The following is a 6000-nucleotide window of genomic DNA, read 5'->3' as shown; positions in this document are numbered from 1 at the left end:
CTGCCAGCAACCTGCAACTCTAGCGAAAAAGAACTGTGCGTTCTTAATGTGGCAGCTGCAACAAACTCCCTCCCCCTGGCTCTCTCCTCTGGACCTCCGGCGAAGCGATCGCCGTTGTTTTTTCCTCGGAGCGAGCGGGAAAAGCAACGCACCAGCGAGGCTTCATTCACCCAGCGAGGCTTCTCCGGCTGCAGTCCCTCCACAGAAATGCTTTAAAGCTTCCCTAAGTCCCCAAGCACAACACAGCCCCCTATTTGCAAGTTCCTTTTATTATCGGCCGAAAATCGCACCCATGCGAGGGGGGGGATTTTTTTTCCACTCGGGAGCGTGGTAACGATGAATTGCCAGCTCACACACCAGCTAGATGGGTCTCTCCTTCCTTTCTAGCGATTCCTGTGGGGAACGAATGAAACCTGTGGGGAACGAATGAAACGCTACTGGATTCCACTACAAATGCAGGTATGCGGAACACCGAGATTCCACTATTTCAAATAGCGTTTCCGCTTTGTGGAACCAATTGGCAATATTGGTCCTTGTGCGGACAGGCCCTTAATGTGCAGCTTTTCTTTTGTTCCATCATGACTGCAAGATGTCTCTCTTGCCTGCTCCCAAGCAGTAAGTTACAGGAGATGACAGGCATGATACAGAGAAAAGAAAAAAGAAAAAACTTAGCACACGTCCTTCAGCCTGGCTTTCAGAACCCCTGGCAGCTGTGGGGGGGGGGGACCTGGCAACCCTAGCTGAACAAGAGCTTCCCCTTTGGATTGAATGCAGAAAGGAAACTTCCAGATCAACCCCACAGCTCCACATCAGTCCACTCCTAAAATGGTAATGGTTTTTGTAGGGTGGGGGAGGGGGGTTATAACAGCTAGGGCTCTGTGCTTCATTTATGCACCAGCTGGTCTGTATATTGATTCTTTTAAAATTTCAGTGATTGAAGTTTAATTATTACGTTTCGTTTATGTGTGCATTTAACTGAATGTTGTAATCTGTTGCAAAAACCCATCAGGTTAGTCAATTAAACTGTACAAATATTTAAAGTAATAATGGTGATGATTTAGAATTGATCTATATTTCAAAGGAGTTTGACAGTATCTTTTCCAGTGTCTTTCCCACAACATTCAGTCTTAAACCATTTTGGTACAATATTAAAGCTGCAGAATAAGCGAATATGGATATAGAACTTGAAGGCTGCTGACATGGCGTTCTTCGTGCCCCTTTCTGTGACTTCTGCTGACATCTCATCTATGGTAAAGCAACAGAAGAGTGCATAGGGGATTCTTGGTACATTCATACCAGATTAGCTGGCATACACACACCAAAAAAAAAAAAAACTTAAATAAAGTATCTTTTTAAAAAATTTGGAGCAAGATTATACTTAGGAGTTCCTTAAAAAAAAGTTGTACACCAAAGCAGATTGTCCTTCCTTTAAAGAGAACAGAAAAGATGAACAAAGGAAATATTTGTTATTCTCGTTTTAGAAATGGGGAGTACTGGAGCACAACGTTATTTTCCACTGATATCAACCTGGACTGAGTTAGAACTGATGCTTCAGAGATACAAAATTCCATAGCTCGTTATCAGTTTGCTGAGCCAGCTAATCTTAGTGGAACTGATATGATAAGGAGTGTACATTTCAGGCCTTTGAGCTTTTCTGGATTGACATTGACAAAACAAATACTTCTAAAATTGCACATTACAGATTAATTAGGGTTTCGCGGGATATGATCAGGCCAGTTAAAATGAGCTTAGAAAAAGGTCATGATCATCTATTAATTAGAACCCTAGGCAAGAAAAGGACAAATACATCACCTGTTATCCTCATTTCCCAGCTCATTGAGAACAGCAGCTGCCCACCCACCCAGTTATCCTGTAAGCTTTAAGGGAATCCCAGGACTGAGGAAACATTCCGAAAACAAAGCCCCCTAGCACATGCACCATTTGACTTTTGTTCTTTTGCCATTGTTCAGTAGACGCAAAGGGAGTCTGACCGGGACCTAGCTTTGCCAAGTAACCCTTTGAACGTGCAGGGTAAGACCTTACTCCATGACAACTTTTCCATCAAACCTTTCCAATGTTCTTGCTTCTGAAGTGGCTTTGTTTTAATTATTATTTCATGAGCCTCCTAAGGGCTACAAAGAGACCTCTGAGTGCTTTCCTACAGCCTAAAGTACCCTTTGCAGCAGTCTGCTCTTAATAGCGTCTAATGCTACTGCTGTTCATCAGTCAGTTAACTCTTTCATTATCTCCATAAATGTGAGTGCTGTGGCCTTTCAAAGCTGTGGAATGACAGAGATTTCTACAAGCACACCTTCTCACATTAAATAGTGTTGGAGATGCTATGTCTGCTGAAACTCCCTCCTTCTACATACTTATTAAAAGCCAAGAAGTCTCTAAATGGACAAGGTCTACTTCCAGGAGATGTGGCTATCAGCCATTAACAAGCTGGATAGCTGAAGGAAAAACAGTGACTTTCATCCTTTCTTTTCCATCCTTAAAAAGGAACTGAGAGCTTGTTGTCAGGATATTGGAAAGGATAAAAAAATGTTACTATCCCAGAGCCTTCGGAAGGTCATAAATCTAAATGAACAGTTTTGAAGCCAGGGAACAAAATGACTCTGCAAGCAGGTTGTAAAGAATGAAGAGATCAAAACAGCCCAAGATTTAAGGTTTTGTCAGAGTTGCACATTTCAAAGCATTAATGTGTTTTATGTACCAGTTGAGGAGAGACATCTTTGTGGCAATATCATGCTCTGATTATATAACCACCTCTTCATGGGAAGGAAAAGCACAAGAGGAAACAAAATCTGAATCCCCATTCTAACTCCTGGCAGATCTCATCACATTTGCTGACAAGGCAGAGTGAGGAGAAAAGGCCTCAAACCCAAGTACTGAGGTATCTGTCTGCACTCTAGAATTCAAATGATATCTGGAATTGCTAAGTAATGACAGATACAAAGATTCTTGGAGAAAGAGAGCAACTGTTCAGACAGCAAACATTAGACACATGAACCGGGGACAACAGGAATAATACTGAGAGCCAAGGGAGGACGGAGAAGTGAGCACACTTAGAATCATACAGGCCATCTAGTCATACAAACCATACAGGCCATCTAGTCCAACCCCCTGCTCAACGCAGGATCAGCCCAAAGCATCCTAAAGCATCCAAGAAAAGTGTGTATCCAACCTTTGCTTGAAGACTGCCAGTGAGGGGGAACTCACCACCTCCTTAGGCAACCTATTCCACTGAACTACTCTGACTGTGAAAAATTTCCACACAGGTTCTGATCTCATCCTCTTATTACAGTCTTCAGCTATAGCAGTAGGTAAACTGATCATCAGTAAGCATGGGAGGTCAAGGCATCACGAATGACCTCTGTAAGCTGGAACTGAATCCCACCTAGCTAATTAAGAAGGACTTAAAAAAGCAGTGAGGCCTGGAGAAATCTAATATGACTATAATAAAGCAATAATTATCCTAAGCCATATGGGAGTGTAAGATAATCTCACATCTTCCAATAATGGCTTCAAAAGGCTTCCACTAATTACTTAATACTACCAAAATGAGCACTTTGGGACAATTACATAATTCATAGTTTTCTGAAGAGAGCATTATAAACTGTGACTAATGGCCTACCCAGATGATCATTGAAAGTGTATCTTAGTTCCATTTTAGCCCCTTGCATGGTAGGTGTGTTCCAAATTCAAAGTCTAGAGCTATTCCATCAGGACTAATGAGAGGGATGGACACATCCTTACCAACACTCATAAAACTATTTGCCACGTAAAAAAAAATCAGGTTAGATACATATTCTTGAAATGGTGCTCCTAACCAATATTACATGAAATTAAACTTAAGATCCAAAGAAAAGTAACACAAAAGATTCACAAAAGCCAGGTGAATGCTTACATCCTAGAGTAGTACAATAAGTGACCGGTGGTGAAAAGTGTCATCAAGTCACAGCTGATTTATGGCAATCCCATAAGGTTTTCAAGGCAAGAGATGATCAGAGATGGCATGCCATTGCCTGCTTGCTCATCACAACCTTGGTAATACCAAGTTACCAAGCTGCTTAGCTTCTGAGATCTCATGGGATGAGGCTAGCCAGGGCTATCCAATATATAATGATGTTAAGTAATAACATGAAAATAAATCATAAAAGGCCTTGGTGCATAAGGAGATCTGTCACAAGTCACCATGAATGTCACAGGCAGTATTGACAACCTCAAATATTCAATATCGCCGCACAACAGAAACACTGTCTTGAAGGAAGTTAATAAATTAAAGCCAAGTATCAGCTGCGAAAAAACCCGGACATATAATACCCATCAACTGCTACTACACAACATTGCAAACAAGCACCTTCATAAGTGACCAATGTGAAAATCCATTATTCTCATAACATCTTAAAATATTTTAAACTGCAAATGATTGTGGTAACAAAGGAAGAGTGGGCATCGTGGCTGTGAATATTGAGGGGAGGGGGTTTGCTGAAAATAATCTGATCTATGCAGAGATTCATGTGAAGACCCTTAGATCCACCTCCAAGTTTTGCCTTGCAGTAGCAAAAGAGAAGGGTGCTGCAAAGAAGGATACAATTTTTTCATTGGGCAAAGAGTCAGGATCAAATCTATACATTCATGCTGAAAACTGTTTTGGCAATAACACTGAATTTAGTTCTAGGACTACACTCAGAACTCTTCTTACAGAATGCTAAAGATGCACAGGGCATTTTAAAGGCTGACAAAAGGCTCACTATTAGGCCCATTATGCACGGCCTCCGAAACGGCGATTTCGGGTCACATGGAAAACGCGGAGGGGGAAGACGCGACGCATACCGGTTATGTACGGGGCGGGGCGCGACAGTGGCAAAACCCAGAGTAACCGATTATGCACGCGGTGATCCGGGGACCGCTTCTGGTTGCGCCCCGGTCACCCGGAAGCTGCGCTTTCTTCCACGTTTCACTGACGCGGCTTTTTCGGCGGCATGCACCGAAGCTGCGGCCAGTTGCAGCCGGCTCCGTGCGTTATCGGTGATTTTAGTCACTGCCATTCCACCCCGAATGTGCGCTAAAACCCCCGTGCATAATGGGTCCCAGAGTGTTAATTTTATTGATATGTAACTCCCATAAGAGTAAAGAGTAACCTGACCCTGAAGGAATATCAGATATAACAGAGCATCCAGCACCTCTCTCTTTCCTTACAGGGTGCCTGAAACATCTCAGACTGCTACCTGCCCAGCCTCTTCTTGGCAATGTTTAAGAGAGTCAACAACTTACTTAGCAACTCAGCTTTACTGCTGAACTTTTAAAACTCTCCCTCGCACCAGGGTCTCACACGTTAATCAATTTACTTATTCTCTCTTTTTATTCTTTCTCACCCAAAGTAAAAATAATCAGTTCGGTCAGCTATTTCCCAGGCAACTTGCCTTCTCAATCCATTCCAATCCTTAAAATCATATTCAATCTGTCTATAACTTTATTGAGCTGCAGTTTCCAGAACCCAACACAAAACTGCAAAGAGTATCTTTGTCTTTACTACTATTGAACAGAAAAATGTCCTTGCCTTTTTGCAACTTGTATATTTCCCTTATTATGTTCTAAAATATCCCATGTTATCTCATTGTTGAGTCATGCTGTTCTTTAAAGATGCTCTGGAAAGTCTAAGTGTTGTTCTGGAATATACAATTGAATTCATTATATGAAATGCAAATAAACAATGTACTGGCTTTTGCCAGTTTTGCCCTGCTGACCTTTAAGATGTTTAATATTAGCACAGAATGCTAGTAATTTAGGTCTGAGCAATTGTGTCATTCCATGAATGTGATTAGCTGGGTGGCATTAATTGCCAAAGAGTGGTCACTTGGCAAACAAAGCACTCATCATCCTAGTTTTCAGCTGCTATTTGTCTTTTCAGGGTAACTCTATTATTGGCTTATGCTGATTGTACATATGAACAAAGTACATAGTGCACAGACTAGTTGCAATAGGATGAGGATT

Source organism: Paroedura picta, chromosome 3, assembly GCF_049243985.1.
Source record: "Paroedura picta isolate Pp20150507F chromosome 3, Ppicta_v3.0, whole genome shotgun sequence".
Lineage (NCBI taxonomy): Eukaryota > Metazoa > Chordata > Lepidosauria > Squamata > Gekkonidae > Paroedura > Paroedura picta.
The sequence above is the reverse complement of the archived record's forward strand: the minus strand, read 5'-3'. Positions refer to the sequence as shown.